Raw genomic sequence first — 15,298 nt, forward strand, 5'->3', positions numbered from 1 at the left:
TACTCTTAAGGGTTAATTTCCATTTTTGTACTGTTATTGTGATTACTAGACTTCATTTTATATTTTTCTTAAGTTTCATCAAAATCGGCCCAAAAATATATAATATTTCGCTATCTTTCCATGAGAAATTCCAAATATTGAAAAAATTTACCTTTGACCTTCACGATTTAAGGGTTAAAGTTTTACGATTTTAGTAAAACTTTCAGACTGTATTTAAAATTACCTGGACTATATTATTCTGAATAGCTTTTACTTAAAAATCATTACAGTAAGGAAATTCTGGTCATTCCCCCATGGCCAAAAAATTAGTTTTTCTCGAAAATCGAAAAATTTATATCGCAGGTACGGAAAAACTATAGGAGGTATTGACATACTTTTTTCACATTTTTATTCCCTATTATGTAGTCAATAAATCCCCATGTGATGATCAAAAAATTCTGAAATTTGTTTAACAAAATTTTTAAAAATTTGAAATTGGAGATTTGAAACTGCCGTTAAAAAAATTTAATTTTTTTGGTCATACCTGCGAATAGGTTAACGGTATCCTACGAGGACAAAAACTCATATACAAGTAAATATGGATATATTTTAAGTAAAAATAAGCTTTTATTTTAATATTTCTCAAAATATGTTAATTTTGTTCATAAATTTCTTGTTCTAGTGGCCTGAGACACGTTAATGGCCTGGCGATTTTTTAATAACTTTAACATTTTTTCACCAATTTTTGTCTTTTATATCTTATTATAACGACAATTACGTACACATTTCGATTCTTTTAAATTAAATTGTAAAAGTCTTTATTTAATGGCAAAATTTTTACAAAAACTGAAAAAATTGCATATTTTCCCCTTGTAAATGCACCTCAAAACTTCAGCGTCGTTGCGCCACCAGTTAACGTTATCCTATCATCCTAATATTTTACACAATGTGTTTCTACAATACATAGAACAATTCTAGAGGGGGGGACGGTCAAAATTCGACGGCAAAGTCCGTCATTAAATTTTCATTAGAATTATTCTGATCAGAATCCCTCCCGAACAATCTACAAAAAAATTAACTAGCAAACTCTTTAGATTCCGATTTAGAGCTATGCTTTAATTTGAGGAGTTGGACTCCTCATTAATTCGGGGTTTAAAATGAGTAAAAATTCTTTTTATAAATGATGCGAGTGGGATATCTATCAAAATAAATATTTTGTAACTCAAAACATAAAATTTTTGACTTTTTTTGCAAAATCAAAAACTTTGTTGACTTTTTTTTCAAAATGGAAACTTTATTAAATTTTTTTTTTTAGCTCAAAAGCTCCTTTAAGACCTATTTGGTAGCTTAGTGGGATGCGAGTGGGATATCTATCAAAATAAATATTTTGTAACTCAAGACATACAATTTTTTACTTTTTTTTTGCAAAATCGATTTTTTTTTCCAAAATTTTTTTTGCTCAAAAGAAAGCTTAGGTCTTTTTCTTTAAGACCTATTTGGTCGCATAGTGGGATATATAAACAATTACTTATGTATCATATTAAACGCCATTCATTACTAACTACTTATATGTAATGCAAGTGGTATGAAGTAGTCATTGAAAAGTAAGCTGTACAGTAATTGCAAGTCATTACCAGGTTTTTGCTGGGTTTTGTCGAATTTCAGAAACAATACAATTTTTGAGAGACATTATTACATATTTTAATTTGGAATTATGAAAAATGTTAAGCAATTTAATAAATTAAAATATACTATATGTGTGCATTTATTCGATTATTCTACATAAAATTTTTCGAATTATTCGTTATTCGAAAATGGTAATTTTTAAATTGTTCGAATAATTATTCATAAGAAACTATTCGATTAATCGAACGATAATTACTCGAATGAATACCCTACTAAATACTAATTGGGCGCTTAGTTTTCGCCGCCAAATATTAATTAACTTAAAAAATTAAAGATAGTCAGTTTAAACAATTAATTTTGCTATTAAAAACTTGTAATACGCTCTATAAACCTTCACATAGTAATATGTTTCTGTTTTTTATACCCTCCACCACCATAAGTGGTGAATGAGGGTATATATAAGTTTGTCATTCCGTGTGTAACATTGAGAAATATTCATCTGAGACCCAACAAAGTATATATATTATTGATCCTTATGAAATTCTAAGACAATTGAGTCATGTCCGTCTGTCTGCCCGTCTATGTAAAACACGCTCACGTCCAAAATACGAAAACAAACTTAGTAGAGTTGCAAGAACATTGTTTACTATTGTCCTAAGCAGTTTGGTATTGAAAATCAGCAAAATCGGTGGAGTGGAACCAAAGTTATGAATTAAAATGTGGGACAACCTAAAAAAAAAATTGATAAATTTCACATAATTTTGGACATTTTTTGTAAATATATTGCAGCTAATATCATAAAATTTTGTACTCGTTACTTTTGTGATAAAAGGAGTAACTCTGGTGAAAATAATAAGAATCGGTCCAAGATTTCTCCTAGCCCCCATACAAATATCTTCCCGAAATATGGATCTATGGTCTATAAATGCCTACAGAATAGGAATATCCATATAAAATTCAGCAAAAATAAGTTTCGTGGTAAAAAAATTAATATTACAAAATTTTTCGTGGATCGGCCCATATTTGACCATATCCCCCATATAAAGTACACTTCCGAAAATTTCTTAAATAAGCATAAATGTCTTACAAATGTCGCTATCAAGTTGAAATTTGACATAAATAATCCCCATATATACCAAAATCGCCACCTAATTCTATGAAGATCGGCCGATAATTGGTTATAGGTCCCATATAAGGACCACTTCCGAAAAACACAATAACCTACATAAATATCTAAAAAATATCAATATCAAAACAAAATTTCACACAGATCCGTAATTTATAATTAGAAATCATACTACTGAATTTTGTGAATATCGGTCCATATTTAACCATAGCTCCCATATATGGTCCACTTCCAAAAATCAGTTAAGTACTCAAAAATCTCTTATAAATACATTTATCATGCTAAAATTCGACAAAAATTATACTCATATATATAAATATCACTGTACCAAATTTTATACAGATTGGCCGATAATTGGTCATAGCTCCCCTACAAGGCTCATTTCCGAAAAAAGATATTAACCTTAAAAAATATTAAAAACATATCGATATCGAAATGAAATTTCGCACAGATCAGTAATTTGTATACAGTAATCATACTTCTGGATTTTGTGAATATCGGTCCATATTTAACCATAGCTCCCATATAAGGTCCACTCCCGAAAATCACTAAAATCCTCATAAATTTCTTAAAAATATAGTTATCAGGTTGAAATTCAAAACAAATTTATTCAATATATACAAAAATCGATGTACCAAATTTTATGATGATAGGCCCATAATTGTTCATAACCTCCATATAAGAACCACTTCAGGAAAACACATTAACCTGCACAAATATCCATAAAAATCTATACTGAACCAAAATTTTACACCGATCAGTAATTTGTATCCAAGAATCGTACTAGAAGATTTTTTAAATATTGGTCTATAATTCGGCATAGCTCCCATATAAGGTCCACTCTTGTTAATAGCGTTGTTTATATGAAATTCTTCAAAAATAGGTCTTAAATACTTAGGACCATATTAGGTCATAGCATCCATATATTAAACCAAAATAGTACACAGATCAGTAATTTGTATTCAAAAATCATAATACTGAATTTTGTGAATATTGGTCCATAATCGGCCACAGCTCTCATATAAATACATAAATATCACGTAAACATATTTTATGACAATCGAATCATAATAGGTCATAGCTCCCACACATGTCCCACAACCAAATATTTTGAAATTTGTCTAAATATATTTGTATACCCTTTTTTATACTCTGTTTCTTCACTTGAGGTTAAAAGGGAAAAATGTTGATCCAAACGTATTAACTAATTATTAAGTATATAAATTGTTAAATTTTTAAATTGTTAAATTGCTGAATTAGATACAATTTTTTGTACATTTGAAATAAAATATCTTCTGCGTAAACTAGTCTTTCTAACAATTGTTATATTATTTCAGTTTTTATACCATCATATTTAGGTGGAGGGTATTTAAAATTCGGCACGGCCGAATGTCATTGTTTTATAATAATGAAAAACCTAAACCTCGGTATAATATGCAACAAACCGAAACTTATAAATGAGTAGGTGTGATGCAAAACTTGTTCGTTACAAAAATTAAAAAAATTTAGATAACTATTGACTCTGGCAGTCCTTCTCTATGTTGCAGTTTATTTAATTTTTTCAACTGTAGAGTTTTATTCAAGAATGGAGTAACATCTAAGAATTTAAAACATTCGACTAATTTGGTGCATTTAATCAGCCGCTACATGTTCTTCCAAAATTCGGTTTATGTGCAACGAGCGAGTTTTGCATTTCACCTACTCAAATAATAATCTATCCGTCGATAATATGATAATGATTTTCATTATCTTAAAAAAATGTAAGTATTCACTGTTGTATTTTGAGCCTGTGTGTATATCTGAGAACACTTTAATAACAAATGTAATAAATAAAGTTATTTCCCATTAAAAAAAATTGGCCTTTTTAGATTAATTAATTTAAAAAACATTTAAACAATTTGCTACAATTAAGAACCATCTCACGAAAAGTACAACAATAATAACAATAATCTTTAAAATAGTATTGCTATTGAGCATAAATATTATTAAACTAATCTCAGTTGCATATAATCAGTCATCTTTAAAAATAGCGAGCAAAATATTTGCATGACCTTTTGTAACCTTTTCCCTTTTACTCTTTCATGATGAACTGTGCACACGTTTGTCTAATGCGAATTGAGTGTGTGCGTGTATCTAGATACGTTTGTTTATCAGTGTGTAAGTACATATATTTTATGAATAAAGATATTTGTATAATCTTTTAATAACAAACAAAAGAATAAAATGACTTTCAACAATGTCGGATACATTATAGATATTATACTCACTTAGTAGTTTTTTATTTTATTCACAAAACTTATTTTACGAGGGTACAACGAAAAGCTTTAAAATTCGTTAAAATTTCATACATATTATTATAATGGCTTGTTATTTCCAGATGACGGTAACAAATTAATACGAATTTTAATCGAAATCCGGTCAACCCAGCAAAAACTTACATTGAAAAATAATGAGTTAAAAAGCTAATATAAATACTCTTCGCCACTTATACATTGGCATTATTTTAACACGGTGATGTCATTGGAGGCAAGTACTTACCACCTTCGCTTACAAATAGGGACTTAAATAAGTATAACATACAAAATATTATTTTTCATCTCATTCATATCACATGTGCATATTTTTTGAAAATACTTGAAAGTTTTCAAGAAGGCATCAACTTGTATTAAATTTTAATGAACAAAAATTTAATCAATAAAACGTTAAAAGCATTTTATCTATACAAATAAAAATCAAATGTCGTTCGTTTGTAATTACATCAGTAGAGAATAGCCCAACTTAGGTTTTTACGGAATGAAAAATTCACCACGACCACTTTTTTCGATTTATCTAAAATCGGAAAACGGCTACATCGATTTGGCTAATTTTTTGTTTATATAAAAACTCAAAATATCTAAATTCGCTAATAACTTGGCCAATAAGCGTTTAATCAAGAAAAGGAGCTCGATCTGTGATCACTCATATTTCTTATCAAAAATCGTTTTTTATATAAAAACTCAAAATATCTAAATTCGCTAATAACTTGGCCATGTATTCTGTTGTTGCAAGAATTAGGTTTTTGACAACAAACTTAGTTTCTTTGTCTCTCAGTAACGCTTCTATGTTTATTTTATTCTATGTCCTATATGAATAAAAATTATCATTCAATAATACGTTTTTTTTTCTTTTTAACTATTTTTACCCTTTTCAAACCGCTTCTCACAAATTCACAAATCGAACACATCTGTCGGGTCAGTTAGTTATGAAATAATTCTGAATTTGGTAAATCAGCTCATAAACAAGTACTTATGTATCAGATTATATTCCAGTCATTACTAAACTACTTATATGTAATGCAGGTGGTATGAAGTAGTCATTGAAAAGTAAGCTGTTCTGTAACTGCAAGTCATTACCAAGTTTTTACTGGGAAATTAAAGCTTTTGAAGCATGTAGGCATATAAGACCGTAAACACTAAAACCCATTTTGAGCATAATAATGTTTAACTAATCCATTCTAACTAATACATCTGTTTAATATTAATAAACTGAAAAAATCCATAGTTTTCACTAAAACAATATCTTCTTTATTTTATTCGTTAAATAAGTCTCGAAATGCACCAAAATTACAGAATATGTGGTAGACATTTCAAAATTTATAAATTAGTTATTCCAAAATAAAGGGCATACATTTTAGTAAAACATTATTCGATTATTTTTACCATAATCAAATACTAAAGTAATTAATTCAAAGTCAATATCATGTGTAATCAAATGAAGTTTGTTTTTTTAAATTGTAAAAAATAAAACAGAAAATTAAATTTTAGTCAAACTAATTTTTATTTGAAAGATCAAAACATGGCATTAACATTTGAAAATGATTTCAGGAATATGGTCATCGCGGCTGCTGTTGACGAAACGTATTCTATACGTCCAATTTTGGGCCATTTTTTTGAGCATTGCTGGCCGTATGTCACGAATAACAGCAGCATAAACCAGTGACTCCATAGGAAATAATAGAGAGTTGTTAAATCGCACGAACTTAAAGACCAATTGACAGTGACTTTACGAAACCCCACAGAAAATAATCAAGAGGTGTCAAATAGCACAACCTTGGAGGCAAATTGACTGGTTACTTTCTCGAAATCCAGTTCTTGCTAAATTTTGATTTCAATTAATCGATGCTTGAGGATGGCACTTAGAGCAATCCTGTTGAAACTGCATACATCTCGATCGGACCTATGTAATCAATATTAAAAAAAAAAAAAAATGATTGACCATAATGGGAGCTCCGCCTTCATTTCTGAAAAATAAGGTCCTTTTTTGCCACCAGCGAGTAAACCGCACCAAACGTTGCATTTTTCTGTATCTAATGGAGACTGAAGGGTCTGCATAGTGAGGCAGAATCAAATATTTTTTGAAATAAATCTGGAATTTCTAAACGGCTGGTCCGATCGGGATAAAATTTGACGCGGGCGTAGCCTAGGATTATTCGAGTTATTAAAATGGTGCCTACAAATCCCTAGAGCATTTGTGCTATTGGGACTCAAGGTAAAATGTTTAAACACTTGCCATTTTTTGGTTTCCTACTCGACTTCAAAGATTTTTTTTTGGAAAGCGCTCGATAAGGTCTTGAAAAATAAGCCATTTTAAAACTCCGTCCTTCAAAAATATTGCACGGATGGGAAACAACAAAACGGCACATGTTTAAAAATTTTTCATGTCGAAGGTACCCTAATTTGATCCCCCATAGCGTCGCCCCTGGAGAATTTGTAGGGTCCATTTTAATAACATACAGTTCTTGGCTATGCTTGAAGTTTTTTTAAAATTTTTGTTTATTTTATAGAAGGGAAAATATTTGGAAACTATATTTGGCTGATATCATCAATACCAAATTTTAAATCCGATACAATAACCGATTTATTAAATTAAATTTCACATGCGATAGAATTAACTTAGTAATATTTCCATAAATATAGTGAATATCGCTATAATGTAACATACAATAATTTCGCTCAAAGGGGTCAATATGATATCATAATCGGACCTATAAGGTAATATCGATTTTGCTATCATATCGTTTTCTGGTTTATTTGGTGGTTGAACTTCAATAATTGATTACAGAGTTTTTTCTAGTTAGACAAATATCATCAAACAATTTTGATAAGTTCTGAATTGAATTTTTTGAACAGTGGCATGTAGGCATGAGCTATGTCTTAGCGTATATGGGACAAAAGTAGATAAAGTATGGAATTTCTTATCGTATTCTGTAAAATTACCCAAATATTTCATATTTTTAATACTTTTTGGGAATTTTCGGGAAAAGTTTGTCGGGAATATCATCTTAAAGTTCGAATATTCAGATTCAATTTGTTCCATTATATCCATAGATTTTTTCGGTTCTAGCAAAGAAGCATTTCGATAGAAATAACCGAATTTTTTCACTCAACTCAAGCCACAGCAAAAACTTTCGGTCATTAAGAATGAATCAAAAATTGTTTTGTTCATAAAGGAATTATTATGGTGCCTAACATAGAGAAACATATAGCGGAAACTAGAAAAAACTCTAACAAAAAAATTACTGAAGATAATCACACATACGAGTGTTGATTTTGTTTTCATACAGTTTTTTCTACTAATAAATTCTCAACACTTAGGTTTCTGACAACTCAGTTTGGTATTTCCGCTCTATGTATATATTCTATGGTGTCTAACTCATCAACAACAATAGCGGTTTAAATTTGTTTGCATACAATTTGGAATTGAAAAAGTAATGAAACATATAGGCAATATTAATTATTTATAGAAAAGTTTGTATGTTAATCGTGATTTTGTAAGCACTTACTAGTTTGACATCCTATATAAGTAATAATATATATAAATAAGTAGTTCATATGAAACAGCAATGACAGCAACAACAAGTTAAATGAATAAAAGTTCAATGTATTATAGTCAATAGCAGATGGGTTTAACAAGTTTGTTAAAGACGAAATACACACCCACAGGACAATGGAGAGAACCAAACAAATGCGACAAATATTTAATACAAATGAAAGACATACATACATATTTGTACATATAATTGAATGAATTGTTAATATGCGAAGAAAATTTTTATTTTTCACGAAATTAATATTCTCTTTAAATAGAAATGCAAAGAAAAAACCTGTTGATTTTAAAAAGAGATATTTCAAATTATTATTTAAGAGAAAATATCCTTAAGGGATGAAAAATATCCGTTTAACCCTAAAGGGGAACTTAACGAAGGATATTTCAGTAAACAACACAATAAGGGATGAAAATACTGGGAAATTACGGACTAATGCTGCAAAAGCATACAAATTTGTTTGCTAAAATCTGTTCAAGCTGTTCTAAATATTCCCCTTAAAAACAAGGAGAATTAAAGGTACAATAAACAAGGATATCTTTTGCAAGCATTTGAGTACAGGATGTTTATTTCTTTATTTATTTATAAAATGTAGACAACATCCGAATATGTGTAGTGTGGGTGCATAGTATTTTTAATACGTTAAAGGTCTCTTATGCGGCACTTGAACTAAACATACAACATGCTACAGGTTGTGGTAGGACACAAAACCAAATAGCGTAAAACTGTTGATTTCGTATTTTATTTTTTTATAAATTTTTTTATGATTTTCCTTTTGTGCATTTTGAGGAGGATATGAATGAAAGGTCATAAAACTATTAAGAATGGGGAATTCGGTTTGTATTGTAAAAATAAAAATTAAAGAAAATAAGACACGAAACAAAAACCCAAGTAGAAGATTCTGTTTTACATTGCATAAAGAAATAGTTTGCAACAATGAATGCATACAAAAAAGAAAAATTACTTTTGAAAAGGTCAAATTGTTCAGAGAACTGAATAGTTTTTGTATTCCTTTTGCTGTAAATGCTACAATAATAAAGAATAATTATTTGCAAAAGCATTTATAAATATTTTTCAATAACAATATCATCATTTAGACACCCACTTAAATACAAAACAGTATAAAACAAGTAAGAAAGTATGGTCGGCCAAACCCGACCATATAATACCCTACACTAAGTAAAGAGCAAAAACTTTTTTCTTTTAAAATTTAAATAATTTATATTTTTGAGTGATTTTCGGAAGTGGACCTTATATGGGGGCTATGACCAATTATGGACCGATCACCATGAAATTAGGTCATGTGATTTGTGTCTATATGAAAGTTTACTATGTTGAATTTTGTGAGTATACCAACATTTTAAGCGATTTATGCACGTTAAAGTGATTTTCGGAAGCGGGTCTATATGGGAGCTATGACTAATTATAGACCGATCGTAACCAAATTTGGTGACATGAATTTTGTATATATAAAACTTATTTGGAGCGAAATTTGTGTAGATACATAGACAAATTAAACATTTATGACCGATAAAGTCCAATTTCGAGAGGACATTTGTATGGGGGCTAGGTGAAATAATGGACCGATTTCAGCCAGTTTCAATAGGCTTGGTCCTTGGGCCGAAAAAGTAATATGTACCGAATTTGATAGAAATATCTTCAAAATTGCGACATGTACTCGGCGCACAAAGTTTACATGGACAGCCAGCCAGCCAACCAGACGGACGGATATCGTTTAATCGACTCAGAAAGTGATTCCAAGTCGATCGGTATACTTTAAGATTGGTGTTAGACTAATATTTTTGGGCGTTACAAACATCTGCACAAACGCATAATACCCTCCCCACTATGGTGGTGTAGGGTATAAATAGTCGACTTAAACAATTGTACCATTAATTAATTAGTATTAATTACATAAATTAGTATTAATTACACTGTGCAACAGTGAAAAAACACACGATCATGACTGTATAGGTTCGACTCTACTACCAAAGGGTAGTAAAACCCTATACTAAGTTTGTCCATTTTGGTGACCGATTTTTTTTATGGGCTCCTAAAGTTTCTGAAAATCAGTGGTGCCTCTAAAAAAGGTATCTCAGTTTTTGGTTAACAGCTAATTCAGACTTTGTGATACGGCTTAACTTTATATGGCAATAACATAGCTAAGAGTCCGCTAGATAAATTTTTTTTAAATTTTTTTTTCCAAAAAATTGCTTTTTCATGCACTTTTGTTTTTTTTTACTTTTTTTAGAATAACTTCCAGGGTCTCGTAATTTTTCACTAACAATGTTTGTGAAACGTGTCTAGTCACTCTAAATAGCACATAAAGATCACTTTGTACCTTAACAATTTTCGTTTTCACAATTTTGTGACGCTAAAACAAAGATTTTTTGTTAAAATAGTATGATATAGGAAAAAAATAAAATTTTCTTCCTATATTTTTTCAACAAAAGTGCGCGAAAAAGATATTTTTTGGAAAAAAAAATTTTAACAAAATTTATTTGGCGGACTCTTAGCTATATTATTGCCATATAAAGTTAAGCCGTATCACAAAGTCTGAATTGGCTCTTAACCAAAAACTGATGACACCTTTTTTAGAAGCCCCACTGGTTTTCAGAAACTTTGGGGGCCCATAAAAAAAAATCGGACACCAAAATGGACAAACTGAGTATAGGGTTTTACTACCCTTTGGTAGTAGAGTCGAACCTATACTGTCATGATCTTGTATTTTTCCAAAAGTCTTCATTTGTTGCATAGTGCTGTTGTTGAATAATTTATTAGTAATATTTATTAATGTAGAATGAAACTTGCAAGATTATTGAACACTTAATGAAAATGTTTTTAAATATACATAAATCTGGAAGTTTGATTATGTGCTATTAGCTTAGCTTTTTTTTAAATCGACTTCCGTTTAAGATTAGGCTAACAATAACAAATGGGTTTAGATTAGCAATTAATTTTGCTGAATGTCGAAAATTCACCAAAGCTTTAATTTTCCTTAATATCATATCGTTTACAATCTAAAATATATTAAATATTTTACTACAGCACAAAACTCTATGATATATTATTGTCAAACTTTACAGATTTTAACTTGCTTAGTTACATATTCTTTATACATTTTATCTACAAAACGTCGCAAGTTCACTTACATCGTATATTAGTTTATTATTAGAAATTCATAAAAAAAACTCACGTTTTTAACTCAAATAAAAATACAAAATATTCTGCTTAACTACACATAAATATTTAGCCACTAGAGGACAATGACTCATTTTCACAAACGCTATAGGGGAAATAAATCGTTCCTTAGAAAAACTTTTTATATTTATTGGTATGTAACATGTCAACAAGCTGTTTAGTTTCGTTAAAAATATAATTTTCAAATGAATTTTTTTATTTTGTATAATAAAGATAACAAATAATCGGTCAATCTTTAAATTTTATATACCATCAGACATTGAAAACATTTGGAGGAGGAACAATGTTAATAAGTGTCTGGCATGAAGTTCATGCATACGAGTATATACAATGTAAAAATGTGTAAAATACATAAGCGGTATTCACAATCTTGTGCATTTGTATTGTAAATTCATGCAATGGTGTATTTCAGGGATTGGGCTATAATATTTTTGGTAAATAAAGTGCAAGTACATAGATATGACCAGCCGCAGAAAAAAAGGTACTTTTTCCCATTTTTTTACATATTGGTTTTTTGGTATTTATAAAATATTTGGGTTGAAATCATCTAGAAACAATCAAGTTAGCAATTTTTTTTTGTTTTTTACTAAGTAAATGGGTTCTAAAATAAATTGTGCCTAACAAAACGTACAACACTTGTATAAAACGACAAAAATAATGGCCCATGACACTGTGCTAGTTGAAAAAACTGTCAAGCGGGACACCCGATGGGTTAAACTAATTCGGGTACGATGAATACAGTGGTGCTAACCGTTTTTTAGGTTAGCTCGTATTTTGTGATATACCGTTATTTAGGAGGATGCACAATATAGATATATCCGCGTAACACAAAAAAGGGTTTAGTTTATTGAATAAAATTAAAAAAAACGAAATTCCACAATAAAATTATCTTTAAGAAAGGCTTAACTCTTTGCGGTTTGTTGGTTAGTTTACTAACCACATTTTCTATAGTCTTTAAAACATAGTTTATTGGCATCTATTTCCATTTTGCTAAACAATTATATTTTTTGAATTCATCGTTTATGAATTTTGGGAAACCTTTGCCGTCAGGGTGCTCTGGTTACATAAATATGTATGTATATTAATTTGAAAATATTGTAAAAATTGTTTAATAGTCTTTCATGCATTCAAAACAGAGCACAGAGTGTTTATTGTTCATGGAATTCAGTGTTAATTTGATATATCGGTTGTTTTGTCACAAAATTTAGTCAAAAATATTTGATTTCCAAAAAAATTATACGAAACAAAAATTGTTATCATAGTTATTTTTAATGCCAACCGCCACTTCACTCCACAAAAAAACTTGGAATGGGGGGTTTTTTCGTGTTTTGATTATTTTGTTCTTACTTTTTATAATAAACTAACCTTGATTAAAGTAAAAATGCAATTGTTTTGATTTTAAACTTATACAAAAAAAGCGTGACTGATAGAGTTAACACGTTTTTAATCTTCGCAGTCCTTTTAGAAATATAATTTTTTTTTGGAAAACAATAAGTTATTTTTTAGCAAAACTTAAAAATTTTTGTTTTTTAAAACAAAAAAATATTTTTTAGCAAAACTTAAAATTTTTTTTTTTTAAAACGGCATGAAAAATTGGAAAATTAACCTACGCTGTTAATTTTTTCTAATCGTATAGAAAATAAAGTTCCAAACAAGTTATAAGTGATTAAATTCTTTTGATTTTAATCATTCAAAAGATTATATCCCCTAATGACATTTTAACATTTTTTCCCATATTTTTACAAAAAGTCTTCTATACATTTTTTAATTCTTAAAAATTGTATACATTTTTGAAAAGAAGACACAATTTCCTATACGTTGATATATAATATATATCTTATCTTTTCCATTAGTCAAATTTATGGATTCAAAATCAACAACAAACTGAAAATTTACAGCATCTTGCCGTTTTGTAACAAATTTTTGTACAAATATTTATTTACTTATTTAAGTCCATATTTGTAAGCCAATGTGGTAATGACTTATTTAACTCCCTATTTGTAAGCGAAGGTGCTAAGTACTTGCCTCCAATGACATTACCGTGTTAAAATAATATGTTAAAATGTCAATTTATAAGTGGTGAAGAATAGTTATATTAGCTTTTTAACTCATTACTTTTCAATGTAAGTTTTTGCCGATTAAAAAATGTCATAAAATAATTTTTGTTGTTAATTGAAGCACAACAACAATTTGTTTAAACAATCATAATATATTAGGACATTATGACAATATGCAGACCGTTCGAATCCCCCAAATGTGTTTGAATTTACACACAACGTGTATTTTCATACTAATTATAGTAGGAGAAAAGTTACCTACTATGAATGTAAATTTAACAGGAAAATATATTAGAGACAATTTATTTATATAATTCATTGAACAAAAACCAATAAAGTAATTCACTTTAATTTCAAATCACAAAACAATATTATGAACTATAGTAATGCTATTGTTATTTAAAGTAAACATATTATCATTAAAAGTTTTTTTGAGAATACAAAATAATTTTTTAAGTTTTAATATGATAAATTCTCAATTTAAATATTATTTATAACTTCAATAAAATGTATTGTTGTTGCCTTTAGAAAAGCAAAGTATTATAAAAATATAACTAAAGTGTGAATGAGAATTGCGTATACTGAAAGTTTACATGTGAAAATATCATATCTTAGATTACAAATGGTGAGAACAAAAATATTATTAAAATTAATCATATTTTGTTTGCATCTTAAAAATACTATGAGTACATCTATAGAAACTAAATATTTAATGGTTATTTTTAAGTTTAAATGGTTGTAAATAATATAATATGTTTGCATAGTTAATATTATTTAGTTGTTTGACAAATTATTTTGTTTCGTGAACCATATTCAAATTTATGATTGCGAAACTATGGTTGAAATGAATATAACAATTAAATGTGTACGATAAGGATATATTGTTTCATGTCCAATGTTCTTTGGATCAATCCATAATTGACTACAGCTCCCATTTAAAGATCACTTCTCAAAACCACTTTAACCATCATAAAGCTCTTAAAAATTTTGATATCCAAATAAAATTCAACAGAAATAAGATGACTCAAGATATAAATGATTTTTATGATTAAATGGTTGTAAATAATATAATATGTTTGCATAGTTAATATTATTTAGTTGTTTGACAAATTATTTTGTTTCGTGAACAATATTCAAATTTATGATTGCGAAAGATTAAAATTATGAAGATAGAAGATTTAAGCACTTTAAAGTGATTTTCGGAAGCGGGTCTTATATGAGAGCTATGACTAATTACGAACCGATCATAATACAAATTGGTGACATGAATGCCGTATATATAAAACTTATTTGGATACAAATTTGTGTAGATACCTATATAAATTAAACATTTATGACCGATAAAGTCCAATTTCGTGATGACATTTGGATGGGGGCTAGGTGAAAGAATGAACCGATTTCAGCCTGTTTCAATAGGCTTCTTCCTTGGATCGAAAAACTTACATG

The sequence above is a fragment of the Calliphora vicina genome, chromosome 1, assembly GCF_958450345.1.
Source record: "Calliphora vicina chromosome 1, idCalVici1.1, whole genome shotgun sequence".
NCBI lineage: Eukaryota > Metazoa > Arthropoda > Insecta > Diptera > Calliphoridae > Calliphora > Calliphora vicina.